We start from the raw sequence: 20,107 nt of genomic DNA, 5'->3' as shown, positions 1-20,107 counted from the left end.
TTCTCCCGATGCTAGATCCAGGAGTTCCCTTGTCTTCTGGATAGAGTTCAAAATTACAAGGGTACGAAGTTGAACACTGGTAGTCGTAACCTCAAAATTGTGTCGGCTGTTCAATGACGGTTTTAAAATAAAATTTCAAATAGCCGATTTGTAAACTTTAAAAGAAATTTACTTAAATTTATTCAAATGTTTCTTAGAAAATCCTTCATTCAATTCTTCAAACTATACCTTAGTTTTTTTTTTATTTTTTTAAATACAGATTATAGATAAATATATAACTGCTGTAAATGATAAATATTATGAATGCCTTGACAGTCCTATAAAAGCATCGACTAAGAAACAATTATGCTGTCAGATTAGTCTTTTCAAGAAAAGTATGTGTTGATGTGTATGTCTCAAATGATGATTGTTTTCATGTTTTGAACATCTATTACGATTATTTTCAAGACATTTTTCGTTTTGGAAACATTTGTAAATACATGTCATTTTGACAACATTTTTGCATGAAATAAAAAATATTTTTATGTAAATTTCAGTTGAGGCCTCTGAAGTACTATCTGACTATACATGTGACTGACTACCTACGGGAAAAATAGAAGATGACAGTGCTCAATATTACTAAAAATAAAATTAACATTCAAAACGATAAAAAATTCTTTACTTTTAGTTCTTAGTGCGAAAATGTTTGAAACACGCTTAGGGTTCTTAGTGTAACGCAAGCTCATGAGTAAATTATAATATATTTCTTGAATTATGAGTGTTTCAAAATGGTTTTTTAAGCACACAATGGTAACTTGTATAATTCATATTGAAACTAGTAATGTAAAAATATTTCAATGATGTTAAGCATTTCATTGTTTAAAAATTTATAAAAAAAAAGCATTCTGATATGAATAGAAAAATTGCCATAACTGAAGCAAGCACACTTATTTTTTTAAAAAAAAGTCCAATTATTTTTGGTAAACAAAATGTTGAATGAAAATATAGTAGTAGCATTAATCGATAAATAAATTATGACTGCAAACCATCAAAATTCAAAAACTTGAAATCTTTTTAGATATGAATGCGTAGAAAATAACTCAAAATATAAGCCATACTGAACACGAGATTCAAAGATTTGTTTACAATATTACACTTTATTTACTCAGCTTTTCAGAATTGGAACAACACTGGCATGATAGTTTAATTCGGTCACCGTTTTTATCCCAACATTTATAATGTTGGGGAAAAGTTTTTTTCCACACAGTTTTCCAAATCTTATTGCATAGATAATTCGAATAAACAGAATTTTTAATATACACTGTTCAAAATGAAGAGAATTTTCATACTTTGACGATGGCAGCAGATCTAGGGGACATATTCGAATAAATTGAATATGAAAATAGTTTTATATAATAAAATCAAAACAAACACTTAGCAGCTATAATATACACCATTAACAACCACCAAAATCGAAACGTATGGAACAAAAGGCTTACGAAATCGTACAAATGATCCATTTCTGGCTAACTTTAAATAATATAGGGACATCTATCTGGGATTATGCGCAAAGTGAGTCTAAGTATTCCAGTGCAATGAACCCTCAAACTCAGCAACGCGTTTTTAGGTCCTGGACGGATGTCAGATCGGGATTGCAACAGTTTTCCAAAACATGCTAGACAAGATTAAGGTCTGGAGACAAGCTGGCCATTCCTTGTGGCAAATATCATTTGTCTGAAAAGCACTAACCAGATGAGCAACTGGAGCAAAAGTTGTCCATCCAAATTAAATCAGGGATGCCTGCATCCCTGAAAAGACGAATATAGGTTTTCAACGGATCCTTTCCACACATTACATCTTTCACAGTGCCTCTTTCAAAAGATGTGAAGGAATGTGCAGACATACATCATGTCTGTCCCGGCAATCAAATCATCGCGGATAGAATGTGCGATTTATCAGACATGGTTAGTTAGGTAGTGAGTCTTAGCTATCTCGGTGTAAAGATATGGCATGGGAACACCCTACTTGCATTCCAATATCCAACAAATTGACCATTACAGCAGCGAAGTTTTGATAGTTTTAGCAGGTGACATGTTAGATGCTCTTAAACCCTTCCATGGCTTTGAAGGAACCACTGGTGAGTCTTGGAACTAATAAGTTACCATTTTAGTGGTACGCAGTTGGTTTTAATTTTATTTTAACGGGCGACAGCACGCGGACACTTAAAACATGTCTTGAAATCAATTTTCTAGAATGTGTATTTGTCACTTGGATTGATCAGACAGATCTCCATTAGGCTCCAAACTTATAGAGGCTCTAAATATATGTTTGGGGCACTCGAGGAAGATCATTTGAAACACGCAACCACCTTGCATTGATTCAAAACCTGAAATTAGCGTTTCAAAACGAGTAATACCAATTGCTTCAGATACTTTTTTTAGTATGAAATCACAATGTGAGGTATGCATATTATGAAAAATTGAGAGGGAGACGAGGCTTTTATTGGCTTTTTTCGTTCGATTTTATAAACTTTGTTTATACCTGCTAACGTTAATGGATGTTACGTAAGAGTTATAATTAAAGTTTGGTATTCTCATGCCAAATTTTATTCAAATGGATCTACCAGCTCTGGAGAAATAAACATAAGTGAAAATGTAAAAATTCATTCTGGTTTTATTACAATAGGAAGTATCAATAAAAGTGTACCTACTCCTTGAGGTTTTTCAAACATTTAATTATAACTTACATTCTAGCTAAAAAGGCATTGCTCAAAAACTTAAGCCTTCTAGAGTTATTGTGAAAACTTTTTTGACCCCTTCCTTCAAGACTCCCGTCAAAATGACGAGGTGAAGTTTCGCTTTCTATTTCTCGTGTCCGTGATATTTCCAGACTTGATCGTTAATCAGAATTACGAGCACTGCTCCACTAACTACATTTTTAATTGCTCCGTGTTCTATGAGTCGGATGACAACAGAAGTTTCAATAGTTTTCTGTCCAATATAAAAGCATTTATTTTCAAAAGGATAAATGAATCGAATGATAAAAGGAAATTTTGACCACATTTTAGATTGCTAAATTTCTTAAATTTAAACTGAAGCTCTTGCTTGACGTGAATACAGGTTTTAATTGTTTGATTTTTTGCAATTGTTGAAAAAAATAAAAACAAAGTGGCATAAAATATCAACATTTTTCAATTAGGCTAAAAAGGTGAAAATATTTTTTCAGACCTTAAATAAAAACTCAACGCGCACCAGTTTTATAATAAATTTCTGTCAGCATCAAAAACTCGTCTTAGGTCTTTACAAAGTGTAGTATTTAAAGTTTTTCGTTTTAGGGCCGTAAAAATTATTATCTTCTCCTTTTTAAGGCTTTAAAAAGTAGTTTTTTTAAAAAAAAAAACGCATGTATATCTAGCACAAAAGCACAAAATAATATATATTTAGCACTAAATTATATATTTTGCAAAAATTGTAACTCGCTTATTAAAAAGACATTAGTAGTATTTTTAACATAAAATAGTCTCAATTACCTAGAAAACATTTTGAAATTTTCTTCGAATTTACTTTATTTTTCATCCACTAACAACCATAATGTATAACAGGATTTCAAACAAAAATAAAACCATTTCCGCATAATTGCTTTATTACTTTTAGAAGAAGGAAACTCAGAAAACTTTTTCTCACATTTCACCCAAAAGTGCCGGAATGAGTTTTGGTAAGTAGATGCTCTCTCAGGTTTGACCTTGATTATTGTCACGGTTGAGTAACATTTAAGATTCCATTCAGAACTGTGGTCGTCTTAAATCCAATAAAAAAGTTCGACGGAATCTGGTGTTTGATAAAGAAGCTATGTCCATGCAAATGAAGCATTATTTGCGAAGATGTGATGGGAGAATGCAATGACTTCCTTTGTTGGCCATTCTTGCGAAAGAGAAAGTAACTTCAGGCTATAAATTGGCGAGACACTTTAGTGGTTAAATTGACCAGTTCGGACTTCCATCCCCTATTCTAATTTACCTGCTGTTTCAAAAGTTTCCAACTAGCACGGTTGAAGAGGAAAATGTTCTTAATGATAGTACCATTTATGGAAGGGTTCCAAAATTAAATTGCGACTTTCTTTCAAAATTTATTTTTGTTGAATTGTTGTTTAAAATTGTTTAACAGCATCCTGTTTGTCTGTGATATAATATTTATTCACATATATGTGAAACTATAACGAAGAATGGATCAAAAACTCGGTACCAAACCTATTTTGATCCATTCCCTTCTTTTCATTACAGCTAGAAGTTAATTCCCTCCCTTCAAAAGTACAAAACACAGCTGTACAATGTTCGCTCAATTTTGATGATTTCTTGACATGTTTTAAAATTTGAACAACACAAATATAGAAAATTTTGAGTCACCAATGATTTCATGTTTTTGGAATATTTAAAAAAAAAGTGAGAAATATTAGTAAAGCAAACCAGTGTGTTATTAAGTCACTTTTTATTGGATGGGTTTCATGTTAGTGTAGAATCGATTTATGGGTTTATATCGAACAGCACTTACTAATGGGTTTATATCTAATATGGGTTTATATCTAATATGGGTTTATATCTAATATGGGTTTATATCTAATATGGGTTTATATCTAATATGGGTTTATATCTAATATGGGTTTATATCTAATAGCACCTATCTAATAGCACCTATCTAATAGCACTTACTAGGGCCAAATACTCTCAATTTTCAATTTATTCTTTGAAGTCATTTTCATTTGTAACATAATTTACTTGCAAAGTTGAAACGAAAGTTTGAAACAATGCTAGGATAGCTCTTTCTGACACTTATGGATCAGACTTGTATAGTTAAAATCACAATTCTGATTTCTTTACAAATATGCTCTTTGCTTGGGGATTATTTACCAGTCCAAGAAATTCATCTAGCAAGATACCAAGAACTTTTTCAACAAACAAAATTGATTTGGAACTAAATTTAGATTCTCTTCAGAGATTTCAAGTTAGCATATCCTAAATTCCTTTTCTGAAGATACAAGAGGGTCTGCAGTTCATATCAAGTGCAATCAGACAAACCTCATTTCCCCCTTGGAAATATGACATCTCCTTTAGGAGGATTCTCTCCTGGTTGGGAGCTACTGGTATAAGGTTTGGAAGTAAACTGTTAGAATATACACAAAGTGTATACAACTCATGCTTAAAATCCACTAAGCTACTTTGATTTTAATTAAAAAGAAGATAATAATAGCTATAAAGTGTAATATTTACAACATAGGGTAAAATTTAATTAAAGAGAAACTACCATCTACACTTTAAGTTACAGAACTTTGACATAGGCAAGCAAGAATAAGGAAATTTAGTGGTAGGGGACTGCTTTAATAAAAGCAATTGCGAGTTGCATAATATGTATCATAAATATTGTCTGTCTCCCAGAGTCTATATTCAGTTGTATATCTCTTACTCAATTATTAATTTAACGCATTTTGACGTAAAATTGTTTTTAGTAGAAATCAAGATGTGGTTTACCGAACTTTATAGTAAAATTAACCTCTTGATTAATATCGAGAAATGCCTACAAAATTTCATATATTTTGGGAAAATTCTTAAAATCTAAAGAGCTATATATTCAGAAGTATTACCGCTACAAGCTTCGTATTAGCCTTAAATTGTAGATAATTTAATGTAGATAATTGTAGATAATTTAATTTTTTAGAAAAACAGAAATTTACTGATTTTTTGTAACTCTAGTACTTAGAGATATTTGGGAAAAAAACGGGAAAACGTTTTAAAAAATTTAGTCGTTTTTACAGGATTCGCTCTGCACGTAGCGGTTGGAGGTATTGGGAATTTAATTATAACAATTTGACTATCCATCTACTTTATTCACTTTTTCAAATATGATGGTTAAGTAACCGAGCGCCTTTAAAATTGAAAAATTAATTTTTTTTAATAGACTGGTTAAAAATTTCACGAGTAGTGCGTTAGATTAAGGGCTCAAAAGCTGTATTGGGCTGCGCTGCGTGTAACTCAATCTAAAATGAAACTTGCGTACTGGAAAATAACAAAAATTAAACAATAGAAGAGGCTAATTAAATGCAAATCATAAGATGAAAAAGGGAGGCTCTCTTTAAGAGAACACAAAAATCTAAAGAAAACTTCGTTTTTCATTTTAAAAATAATTCAGATGTGAGCCAATCAACCAGTGGATAGCAGCAAACCATACTGACTTCCAAAAAAACAATCCACATTAAAATGAAATTTTAGCAAATATAATTTAAGATTGAAATCCCAAATGGAAAAATACAACTTAAAAAAAAATTAATCTTCTACATTTTTTTAAAAGGAAACCAAGAAAGATATACAACATAAAGGTCAGAGCCCTCAGCGATGAGAGAAAAAAACAGAGAAAATCTCTGCTATCCTCCGTTGACCATCCTTAAAAGAAATGTCCACTGCATAGACTCTTCAGACAATGACCGCTTGTAATAATTTCCTGGATTCTCAGAGATTGAAATTACAGATAATTTTTGAAACTCCCCAACTAATTCCACATAACTGAACAGTTACCAATAAAAACGCAATCTAAGGTGGTTATATTTGTGCCAGTATCCAAGCGTCTCTCTAAGGAAACTGACGCGAAATATTATGGGAGTAGTTTTAGAGCTGTAGTTTTCACTGGTTTTAGAGAAAACTGGAGATTTTCATACTTCTGAAATTACAGTGGCACTAACTTTACACTCCTTGGAAGTGTAATTTTTTTTAATTGGTACAAATAATTTACCAATAATGTAAAATAGATACTTCTGCAACAAAAATGGATTTAATTTAAAAGGTAAATGGGGCAGTAAAACGTGATATATTTGGGACATCATGTCCTCGTTAATTATTTTGATTTTTTAGCCACAATGGGGTCTATTCTAATCAGTTAGGTTTTTCTTAAATACAAAAATGTTTAACGCAATATTAACAATTTTAATTTGCCTTATTAGAATTTAGGACAGAAATATTTTTGCAGTAATGAAATTTTTTAAAAAAGCATCCTTACACTACGGGCAAAATTAAAAGGGTCCAACCCAGCAAATAATGTTAAAAATTTAATATTATACACTTAAAATCTTAACGAAATTAGACAAAGATATGCACTTCATATTTTGACTACAGATATACAATGTTCTATTTTGTAACCGACGTTAAACAGCAGACCAAATTCTGAATTTAAGACTACCAATGCTCAACTCCGCGGCCTTGTAATTTTGAATCCAATTCAGGAAACAAGGGAACTCCTGGAACAATTATTGGGTAAAATGTGCTTTTGTCGAAGATTTTTTGAAAAAACCTAGCATTTATTTAGCATGGAGATGAAAACCACGAAAATCACCCACTGTTAGCCTGTTGACAATGGGAATTCGAACGAGGGTCACCTCATTGGGAAGCGAGTGATCTAACTCCTGAGCCACTACAGTTCCACAATGTTCTATTATAAATAATTCACTGATTAATTAGATATTTCGCTTTATAAATAACTGGAGCCAAACTAATAATGCAGACTACGTGCTTGAGGATTTGAAAACGAGAAACTTTCCTTTAACTTATGACAACTGGTATTTTTCATGGAGGTTGGCAATGAAGCATATCCTTAGCGTCAGCTTAAACTACTTGACAACTCACCGCTATCACAAAAGCACAGTGGTGAAAAGATCGTATGTCTAACAGAAAAGAAGTACTACTTATTCTGCAACTTTCAGAAACCACAGTAGCCAATTCGGCCTTCTTGGCAAGATTAGGTGTCGAATTTTTTTTAATTTTTATGTATTTATCCTTTAGCATGATATAAAGGCGTGGGTGATAAAAAAGAAAAAAAATACTCGACAGTTAAGGTAGAGACTCGAATAATCGAAGTAAACTTTTCATAAATTTTAAAATTTAGTTGCATGCAAGCGTCATTCGCAATAGGAAAAGTTATGTTACCTAAAAATTTTCATTTGATATTATGTGTGATGCACAATTCGGCCATCAAGATATAATTTATAAGGCATCGAATCACAAGTCAGTATTGGGGAAACTTATGAGTATCATAAATTTTAAAGAGTCTGTTTACAAAGTTATATAGGTAGGAATTAGTATAAAAAATTATGCAGGAACTCAGTTATTATGCTCCAAAAATAAGTTTTGAAATGTCTTGGTTTACAACCCGATTTCCATTAAAATTAATTCAGGAAAAAACTTTACATATTCAGTTAACGTTCAAAAAATAAAACTACTGAGTGAAAAATGAAGCTACTTAAATAAATTGTTAAAGAGTCGCATTTGCACACTGGTTTGGGTGATGAATTGGTAAAAAGTTTTGATTTAGTCGTCACGCTCAAATATTATACATATTTCAAAATTGAACCTAATAATCAAGATAAAATCTATTTGCCGAACTCCAAGTATTTAATGATTTAGATATAACAAATTATTTTTAATTTTACTTCACATGTATTATTACTAACTGATAAATCAAAAAACAATTAAGCTCAAAAAAATTTCAAAAATTTTTTGAAACAATAAATTACATATTTTGATTTTATTAAACTAGATCTTAACCAATGACATATTTCGACCCAATTTGTTATTCAATGATTTTTCAAATTATTTCTAGATATTTATAGTCATAAAACACGAACCGTTAAATAATTGCCATATCAAGAGCTATAAAAATTTACTCATTTACTTTATTAATTTATTAATATAATTAATAAATAGAAAAACATTACATTTTTCCCAACATTGAAAATGTAATGTTTTTCTATTTTTAGTGATACCAAACAAACAGACCTAGTTTTGCAAAAGGATGTTAAAAGACTTTATTAAATTTTTTAAATGTTTTTATAGATTTTGTTTTATTAATGAGACACATCTCACAAATGGAGATCCTTTTAAAGCGGTAAGGCCTTTTTGAAGTAAAACTTATTTTGATAAAAAAAAAGTCTGCTTTTATACCACTTGTTTTAACTAATGTCTAATTTACAGCAAACAAAATTTAAACTATTTTTAATGAGTAATCTAATAAAAAAGGTTTAAAAAATCGTAAAAAGTTAATGATTCATTTCTTACATTAATTTGTTTAATATCATTTGGAAAGCAGACAGTTATTTCTTTCAGATATCATTACTGAAACAAGAAAAAATGAATAAAATAGGAACTAATTGTTTTTAATGAGATAAGATTTCAGCCTGAAGTTCAAAACTTTTCCTCACTAGCTTAGGGATGTAATGAATAAATTAATAGCTCGGAACGGCTTTTAAACTTAAAACGCATTGTCTATCTCGAAAAATAGCTAATTAGAAGTATAAAATTAGACTAATGAAGCAAAGAGAATTTTACTTTCCCTTCTTTCTTCAAACACTACTTCGAAAACTTAAGCTCAGGAAATATCCCCAATTTAATCTTCGATATTTAAAATCTGTATGTGGTATAATATTTTAGTTTGATTTTAGAGAAGTTTTGGTAATTATGAAAAATTTCCTTATCTTTTACAAAGTTTTAATTTTTTCTCCAATTACTTAAAAAAATTCTTGACGCTTACTAATTTTATTTTGAGATGCAGTATGAAGCTTACTAATTTTTATTTAAATTTATTGTAGGTTGTTAATTTAAATTTAAACTGCTCGAAGGTTACTGATTTCATTTCAATTTGCTTGAAGGTTACTAATTTCGATTTAAGATGCTTGAGGGTAACAAACTTTTATTGAGATTCTTCTTGAAGCTTATTAATTTTAAATTTCTTGAAAGTTACCAGTTTTGATTTAAGTTTCTTGAAAGTTACCAATTTTGATTTAAATTACTTGAAAATTACCAATTTTGATTTAAATTACCTGAAAGTAACCAATTTTGATTTAAATTACCTGAAAGTAACCAATTTTGATTTAAATTACCTGAAAGTAACCAATTTTGATTTAAATTACCTGAAAGTAACCAATTTTGATTTAAATTACCTGAAAGTAACCAATTTTGATTTAAATTACCTGAAAGTAACCAATTTTGATTTAAATTACCTGAAAGTAACCAATTTTGATTTAAATTACCTGAAAGTTACCAATTTTGATTTAAATTACCTGAAAGTTACCAATTTTGATTTAAATTACCTGAAAGTTACCAATTTTGATTTAAATTACCTGAAAGTTACCAATTTTGATTTAAATTACTTGAAGGTTACCAAATTCAATTTATATTTCCTGATGGGTACAAATTTAAGCTTCTTGAGAGTTACCAATTTTCATTTAGGCAGATTGCAGCTAACTAATTTTGATTTTAAGTTTATTGAAAACGTCCAGTTAATGGCAACATTTGTGAACATTTTAAAAGCTCAAAGATTTACATGAACTTTCAAAACTTAACCTTGAAGACAACGTAACAAACATATAAAATCTGCTTTACAACTTGACAGAAAAGTAAAAAAAAAATTGATACAATATTCATTGAATGTAAAATTTAAATAGAGCAAAAACTGAAGTCTGTAATATTGTGAATAAATAAAAAAAACAATATTACGCACTCAAGGTTACACAATCAAACCTTTCCAAAAAAAAAAAAAAGTAGAAAGGTTGCAAGGGAACTTTCGGTTTATAAAACTTGCTTCTGTTTTTGAAAATATTTCAAATGGTAGAAAAATTTATGAAGATTCTTGGATTGATAAATTTCATTATATTGCCCTTCACTACATTTAAATAATTCAAATATTCTTCTTTCATAATATTTTGTACAAATCATCTTGCAAAAGTATTGGTGAAATTAAACAGAATTTCGTAAGTTTTGTTTACAATTATTTGGTCAGTAGCAAGTCTAAAATTACAAAAGGTAAAAACGTTAATAAAGTAGATATGAAATTCTTATGATCAAATTCGTGAAAATAGTTACTAAAAACAGCTACTGAAAAACAGTTCTACTTTCACCCTTATTAACATAAAATTCAGAATTATTTTAAGCATAAAGTCACTTAAATTTGAGATTTTTTAAATGGCGTCGATATTAGGAGTAAAACGTTGCAAGATTTGAAACAGTTTAAAATTTTACTAAAATCTTCAAAAAAAAATATTAAAATTTAAATTAAATTAAATAATTATTAAAATTTCCAAAAAAAGAATGCAAAAGATACTGCTCTTCTACTTTGAAGAACAGTTTAAGATATTATAATCTCCAGGGAAAGAGAATACGAAAAGTTACTAATTTTCTATTTTAAATCTTATTAACATAAGATTCAAAAATATTTTAGACATAAATTATCACTTAATTTTAATTTACAACACCGATATCAGGCGAAAAATATTACTAGAAAAATAACAGCTTTTGATCTTAAAATTTCCAAGGAAAGCGAATATGAAATGCCTAATATATTTTAAGGTGGCAGTCACCAGAAAAAAAATCTACGATTATAGTCTGGTCCTTTTTTATTGTTCGGAAAAAGCAGTATATTTTTTGAGCACGGGAGCTACAAAACCCCATTTAGGACACAGGACTAACTTCGGTAGAGAAGCACATAAATTGTCCTTGACCAACGCCTCATTTCCTACATCTTAGTTGTCCATCCTCTAGTAAAACACTATTCACCATTCTTAAACAAAAGAAATCTTTGGAACAGAATTGAGAATACATTAGAATGCTGTTTCCTGCGGAATGCTATTAACACATCCCACAAATTTACGATTCGTATTGTCCTGTAGAAAAATTTACTACATAGCTTGCAGAAATTGCTTTATCATTCTTGAAATGGCAAATTCATGAATTCTTAAAAATAACTGATGGTAAGAACCTGTTAAACTCACAGAAAATTGTAAGCAAGATCGGAAATTAAGTAAATAATGATTTATAATTCTTCAACATTTATATAACTCGATATATAATGTACAATATGTGTGAAATGTAATATAATGTATGATATAAAAAATATAAAACTCAAATTTGAGAAGATTACAACGCTGTTAACATTGACACGAGTATAGATAAAACAGTTAGTTGTAAATATAGAAAGGCATTATACTAAAATTTTCCAGTGTTTTTTCTAACACATCACGAATAAACCAACGAAATCTACACATTTCGTTAATATTTGTTTTATAGTAACGATTATAATAAAAATTAAATCGCAAAAACATTTATTACTCTATAGTTTGAATTTTAGAAAAAATAGACTTAACGTAAAACATTTTTCACAAAATTGCCTTGTTGTCATTAAAGTCTATAATTCATCACTTATAATGATCTTATAGTCCATTCCACCTTAAGTTGGCACTGCAGGGAATGGTAGGAAATGTAATACTCCGCCTTTGAAAAGTAGTTCTTCGGTATTTTGGAATTAATTGCAGCTTAAATGAGCGTACAAATATAAATAAATGTTGAATAATAAGAAAAGTTTATCTTGAAACATACATTCGAAGTTTTTCATGTTTAAATGTATTTAACTTATAAATTACCTTCTCAGTAAAGCGAATGTATAAAGAAGGTGTTTTAATTTGGCGCTGGATTAGTTTTCAAGGCCAGTTCAAGTAATAGTTTACAATATATTTAGTGACCTGAAAACAAAGCGAAATATACGGAAAAAAATAAAAAGAGAACCAATCATATAACGTTCAACAAAAGTTGCAGTAACTCAAAGGTTTTTTTTCTTTAAACACTTGGCAACATTTTTCCACTTAGACTAAAATCATCAAAATCACTGCCTCATTCTCAGTTTTTGCAAGTTTTAATGAGCCCCGATGCAAAAACATTAGTCTTCGTATCGGAGCTCATAAAAATTTGCATTAAAATAAAAGTTTCATAAGAATATCGGGATTTTAAATATTATAAAATTAGACGACAAACACTTTTCATTTTAACAAAACTGTGGCTTTTCTCCATACTGACGTTTTGCGCCATTTTCAGATTAAGAATAGACAGAGCTGGCTTTAGATAGGCTAAAATTGACCCAACAGTCATGAGTAACTGTTGCAAACCATGAGTAACTGTTGCAAACTCACAACAGTTATAAAAGCAGCATATTATTCGCAAAAATGCATAATTTCATGTGACGGCGGAGCCTTTGAAAAACAGCCATAGTTCTTAGGAGAAACTAAAAATTTTAAAAACCAATATGTAACGTAAAGACCTTTTTTGAAATTCGATATTCAGCTTTACTTCCACATTTGCAGGCATAATAAAATTCTACAGCTACAATCTACATAAAAATGTATTGTAAATGCGAGTGTCTTTAGATGCACCTAGTATTTTTGTTAAAGAAAATTTGGAAATAATTTTCGTTAAAATTCTGAGTGCACCTCATTTTAAGGTGCACAACGAACCTTTACAGGAGGATGTCAAACGAAATCAAAATTACATTGTAAGCTCTATTTTCTTGATGTTAACTATACGATTTGGTATAACAAGAACAGAAGTGTATGAACATAATAGTTTTAATGTTCAGTAATATCTAAGTATATATTATATCGGAGTATATCGCAGGTTCAAAACTAAAACGACACTTCTGCACTCACTTGTCATGTTATTTGAATGAGAATTGAGTGCAGAAGTGTCATTTTAGTTTTAAGCCGGCGATATGGTTCTAAATAGATTACTGGTTAACAAATGATCCGGTTTTCTTAACAGAGTGAAAGAATTGTTGTCGAATATAAAATAAACTTCTTTAAACAACTTTAAGTGTCTTAAAGCCCCCAGTTGAATGAAATTCTTTAAGTAACAATATAATGAAATCATAACGATGTAATGAAATTGTTGAAGTAAATTTGAAAAAAAAAATGAGCAAATAAATGCCAACGTCATGAAACACGTTAAAGTAGAATTGAAATACATCAAAGCATATTACTTTAACAAATTTAAGGGGGGAAAGCAGGAAACAATTGTAAACGTCTGGAAATACACAATAAAATAAGAAAAGAAGCTTTTAAAAATCACATTACCTAACAGAATAAAAAATTAGTATAAAATTTTTCAGAGGAAAGGCGTGAAATTATTTTAAACTCCAAAAACAAGAAAAATTAAAAAGAGAAGCTTCAAATGAGGTATATTATAACAATGGTTAATTATAAAATTGCAGTTAGTTAATAATCAGCCATTTTAAAACGGAATAAAATACGATAAAGGAAAGGAAAGAAAGAGCCCCGAAGAAAGATTTGTGTAATGAAATTGCTGGTAATAAAAAATGGCAAACATTTTTAACGTAGCTATATTAAAACGCAATGTAGTCAATAAACAGTATGTCGTCTATTATTATTTAAAGTACTAACTATGTAACAAGTATTTAAGTGAAATGTGATCTCAAGGAAACTAATTAGTCGAACAGTAACACACTTATAGTAACTGAAAAACAAATATGCCGTTTATTACTGGGGTTAAGTTATCATTTAAAGTAGTATTAATTTTGCAACAACTACTCAAACAAAAGGTGATCATGGAAACTGATTAGTCGAACAGTAACACATTTCCAATAACTAGAAAAAAATGGCCAAACACTATTACACATCATGCTGCAATGAAATAAGAAAGAGGCTTCTAAGAAAACCAGGTTGACAAAAAGATGCCAGACTGCTGACCACTGAATTAGAATAAGGAACTCCAAGGGAGTTTCACCTCATTAGGGTGAAACATACCAGAAATGACCACAAGCTGATACAGAACATGGACCTCAATTTAGATTAGAAGAGGGAGGATACATCTTATTTCCTTCATGTAAATGCTTTACCAATATTCATTACTTTCATCTACAGTCCAGCAGTTTGTAGGGCAGTTCATACCTTTCGGCACCAAAAGACCTCAGACTAAATCGTGATTACCGTTTATTTGTTCACTGACTTAACCAGTCTTTCCTAGAATCGAAAGTATTGTACCCGTTCACGATTTTGCTTCTTGTCTCGATTACTATTGCATCAATGGTGTTTCTAATTTGGAAAAAAAAATCAAACATGTAGATATTGCATCAGCAATGAAGCATGCTTGAGAAATTTCAAAGTAGAGTTAAGAGAGACTGCTTATTTCTAAAACTTAAGCTACGCAGAGAGAACACGATCTCATTTCAGCGAACTTTCTTTAAAAATAATGTTTCTATTTCTAGCTTAAAATGTCTCATTTCTAGTCTAAAATGCTTTAATGTTCTTTTAACGAATTTAAATGAATGTAACAAATAACATTAATTTAAATTTATTTAAAAATGAATGCAACAATCCATTGTTTGTTACATTCAAAATGGTTTTGAATTAATGTAACTGATCCATTGTTAAAACGAATTTTTAATTGAAAAAAATGCCATCTTGAAACAGAAAATTTCTTTTTTTTTTGGGGGGGGGGGATAGAGCTCTGGAGATTTAAAAAAAGATAAAGAATACAAAGTTTATTAAAAAAATGAACAAGTAAAAAGAATGAACGAAACACGTAAAAAGACATGTAAAAATAATGATCAAAACAGATATGCCAAATAAAATAACAAAAGAAAAAATTTATAGCAGAAAAAAAGGTAGAAAAAAGCAGATGGTTTGTCCAAGTTGAGGAAAACCTTAGGTTTTCTTTTTTCAATTTCATTTCATAATCGTCGTTGAGCAGCTGACTTAATTTTTTCAGTTTATCACTACCAATGTTCAGCTTCGTAGTCTTGTAAATTTTTACCCAATCTAGAAAGCAAGAGAACTCTTGGACCAAGCATTGGGATAAATTTGTCTTCGTGGAAGAATTTTGACGGAATTAACCAACATTTGCGTTGCATGGAGAGGAAAACCACAAAAAAATCCCACGGTTATCCTGATGGCAAGGGGACTAACCCATGATTGGTCTACCACTGAATATATCTTGCGTCAGCACTGTGGTCAGTGCGATCCGGGTGCGGAATTCACATCGACCAGCCATTGTTGGGATTCGAGACCGGGTCATTTCACTGGGAGGCTAGGGCTGTATCCCCTGAGCAACCACGGCTCAGATGTTATGGTTCTAAAAGTCAAGAATCTGAGAAAGATAGCCGATTAGAGAGTGCATTGAAATTTAGTGGTAGCCATTGCCCGCTAAGAGCTGTAAAGAAGAAACTAAAAATGTTTGGAAAATTTGTTTGGTCACAAATGAAAGCCACGGGAAAAAAGCAACGGGACTAAATCGTTATTTTTTTTTTAAAAAAAAAAAGGACATAAACCGTTCTTTCGTCTTGGTCTTCAAATGTAAGTAGTTGGAGTAAAATTAAACCGCTAAACATTAAAATAATCAAACCTTTATAGTACCTGTCTCTCTATTAATATTTGGGCTAATTACTACTTATGTTCGAAAATAAATTTGAGAATTCGAATCAGTGTAATATTTTACATATTTAAAATTTATAGTCTTGATCCCTATCCAGAGTTGCTGCCATTTTTTAGGGTTTTTTTTTTTTCAAAATTCTTCAGAATTATTACGTTATTTTAGAATCACTCAGTAGTACTCAATTTTTTTTAGATAAGCCCTCATTTCTGACGTTGTTTCCGCACACTAGTTACGATAAAATATCTAACTGCGGAAGATGTTGTAAAATTGTTTTATGATGATATTATATAGAAAATCACTATCAAAAGTAATAAGAGTTAACAGGGCAACTAACACTTAAATGAATCTCTCAAAATTTAAAAACAAAATTCGACTATTTTTGGAACTATAAAAGGCATTACCGATTACGATTTCTTTTGCTATTACTAATCATGCAAATTTTAAATTTTAAATAATATTTTATTTGTAATACGTGGGTAATTACATTACAGTAAGACAAACATCCATGAAAAAAAAAGGAGAGAAATATCCTTGTTTGAAAGGTAAATAATTTTTCCAAAAGTATATGAAATATCCTTTTTCCCCAGCCTATACTCAGTTTTATACTTTTAGAACAAAGCAGCGATTTTCTAATTCAGCGGCTTTTAACGACCCCACTCTTTAAACATTTTTTAAAATAAATTAAAAACTATTTCTGAGATTCTTTAGTTCAGGTATTACAATGGGGATTTGTATTATAGTTCAGATCAACTACGGCTAAGATTGAAAGCTCCAAAACAGAAAGCGAGTCGTTAAAGGATGATGGATAATAAATTAGTTACCGTGGCACAGAACAAAACAGTTGAATTTACTTTGCTGCACAATTAGAACGATCATTTAAGAATTTTTTAATCTTTAGATCTGGAAGAAAATTCGAAATTAAAACAGGAAATTCTGATTCAATGATATCGGGCTTTGAAATATCACATTTGTGACGAAAGGTCAAAACGAGATCGAAATTTATTTTTGCCGAAAAAAATATTAATCGCGTGAATGTTTAGTAGATTCATCGAAACCAGCAACCTCATTTCGTTCTATTTTATGCTATTAATCTGGAACACTACCATTTGACCCCGAGGTGACAAAATTGATCTATGCTGGTCCACACCCTGTGATGTTATGATGTATAAGATGTAAGTAGTATGATGCGCTAATATTCCATGAAGCATTATTAGATTTTATCGGATTAAAGAGATTTAAAAATCGTATCATTTTATTTGCTTTCGGCATTTCCTTGTGTGGGTTCATTGTAATGGAAGTTTAAAACAAACTCAAATTTCTGCAACTGAATTAGAAGATCTTTTATTTTGTAAATCTATGTTTTTTACTTGCTTATATTTTTGAGGGAAATAACTTGCGATGGAGCACTGTACTCGGACAAATTGAAAAAATTTCGATCTACTTTTAAACGAATAAACGTAATTTTATAAAAAAAAAATTACTTGCTATGCAAAGTAGAACTAAAAATTAGAAGTAAATGTAGTCTATACGCAAAATGTTTGAAAGCAAAGGTTATATTTAATGAATAAAACTTTATTCATTAGTAGATATTAGTATAAATATTTAACCATGCGATCGTTATTTTATTAAAAATCAGAAATTAAGTAAAATTTAGCCCTCTTTGAACTGAATCTCCTAATTCAAGAGGCTAGCTGGTATTTAATGATTAAAACATTTATTTAGCAAATATTAGTATAAATACTTAACCACACGATCTTCCACATTTTATTCAAACTTGGGAATTAAGTAAAACTACGCCTTCTTGGAATTAAATCCTCTTATTTAAGAGGCTGGAGTTAAGTATATAAATACCTTTGCTATTACTGGAAAGAGTAGATTTTGTTATGAGTTTTATGGAAACAAAATCTCCGATTTAAGAATTCGCGTAAACTATTATTTAATACTAACAAAAGAATAACTTAACTTTCATCCTTACTAAATGAAATATTCATCTTTTGTTAGCTATAAGTTTTTTGCCTTCTATTTTCCATAATGTTCCTTTCACTTTCTGCTTATAATATTTAAAATGACGTTATGTTAATAGTTTACTAAAAATAGTTTCAGATATGTCAAAACTTGTCCTGGACTAAGCTTAACTTGAAAAGTATCTCAAGTTAGGCATTAAAAAAAGTTGGCCGTGAAAAGCAAATATTCAACGATAAAAACTAAAAAATTGAGAAAAAGCTAGCATTAAAATTATTTGTCTTTATTTACCTAAAATTTAAACATAGGAAATTTCTAATTTAACTTTCCTCAATTTTTAAATTTTAATAAATCATCGACTAAACTTTCTAAAAAAAAATCACTAAGCGTGAAATATTAAATAATATTAATGTGTAATGCATTGTAAAAATATTAATGCTATGAGAAAAAAACTTTCGATCTGCATACATTTATAAAATTTTGAAGCTTTACAGGTTGAAAGTAATTAGGCTAAATAAACAGTTTATTTTTTAATTTGTCAAATCAATTAAATTTTCAATTAACCATAGTTGATTTATTTTTGCATTTATAACTTCTTGATTTTTTTAATAAGAAATCGGCATTTTACTAAGGATATTTACTAATAACAATTTTAATAAAAATTTTATTCGGAATGTACTGTGATATTTTCTAGTTTCTTTTTATGCATAGTTGATATATTTAATTAGAATATTAAAAATTTGGAGTTGATTCCGTCAACAGAATCTAATAAATTCTCCAATTTAAAAAATTATGATTTATCCTCTAATATCCAATTCCCAATGATGTTATGTTTACAAAATTGTTTATCTTTAATAATATTAGGCAATATTAAGAATTAGCAGAAAATATTTAACACTATTAACGAGAAAAAAAAAGTTTGGGTATTCCCAAAAAATACCATTTAAGATGGTTCAATACTTCAAAATATTTTAGTATCTAGGTTCAATAGATTCTAGTTATTATTATTATTTTGCTTTTATAAATCATATAATATTTTTAAACTCGCAAATAATTGATGAAATTCTTCAATTACGAAAAAATGCTCCTGGGGGGGGGAACTCAATTTAGAATCATAACATTATATTTTAGCAATGTTATCAATAGTTTATTATAAACACAATAAAAAATACTTATGCATTCATAAAATATAGGTAACATGGTTTTCGTTTTTAAACTTAAATTAATTTTCACAACAATCATCAATTTAAAAAAATGTACACTGAATACACATGACTCGTTGATAGAACTATTCTGTGAATTATAAATATTGATTAAATAATAAAATAAAAATTTAAAGAAAAAATTTCATACCTAAGACCTAATAGTATAATAATCTATAGCACCGCAAACCAGCTTCTAAGGTCACAATCCTGTTGATAAGCGCAAACACTGATTTAAAATACCGCGGAAAATAATCACCGTCAAATTTTGAGTTGCCATAACCCATTCATAATTATCAGTTTGCATATTTCAATCCACTTCTTCTCGACAATGTGAAAATTGGCACATGAAAAACTTGTCAAATAAAGAAAACGCGTAATTTCTAAATAAATATTGGCACATCTCACAGAGAACGTTTTAGAACTCGTGTGAAAATGCTGCTTAAGATAGACCAGCGGTCTACAAACAAGGAAATTCAGGGTTACATAGGTTTGGAATTCACTGTCGCCAAGCCAAGTGAAAGTTATCGCCAATGATGAGTATTTATTTTTTCGTTTTGATTATGAGAGCATGGAAAGAGAGGAATGAATACCTTGAATTATTTGAGATTTAGGTATTTTAAACAAATGACTCTTGTGCTCTTCTTTTTTATTTCTATTGTTCTCAATACCAGAAATAAATGAAAGTTTTAGAAATTTTTTGAGAGATATTTCTGTAAAA

At 29.6% G+C, this 20,107-nt stretch overlaps 1 protein-coding gene across 4 annotated transcripts in view; it reads right to left on the bottom strand.

Moving 5' to 3' along the window:
• Positions 1–19,872, bottom strand: part of LOC107450794 (ATP-binding cassette sub-family G member 8) — a 58,819-nt gene extending 38,947 nt beyond the window's left edge. For 3 of the 4 annotated variants that reach the window (XM_043054485.3, XM_071183294.2, XM_043054442.3), the window contains exon 1: positions 19,538–19,854. The gene's annotated coding sequence lies outside the window, so the exon portion shown is untranslated. Of the gene's footprint in view, positions 1–19,537 lie in introns of all 4 variants that reach the window. The other variant, XM_043054536.3, reaches the window with a different exon arrangement.
• Positions 19,873–20,107: the final 235 nt, after the last annotated feature.

Source organism: Parasteatoda tepidariorum, chromosome 7, assembly GCF_982258835.1.
Source record: "Parasteatoda tepidariorum strain Cologne lab strain chromosome 7, Ptep-v5.0, whole genome shotgun sequence".
In the NCBI taxonomy this organism is placed as follows: Eukaryota; Metazoa; Arthropoda; class Arachnida; order Araneae; family Theridiidae; genus Parasteatoda; species Parasteatoda tepidariorum.
This window is presented reverse-complemented; position numbering and strand designations above follow the sequence as displayed.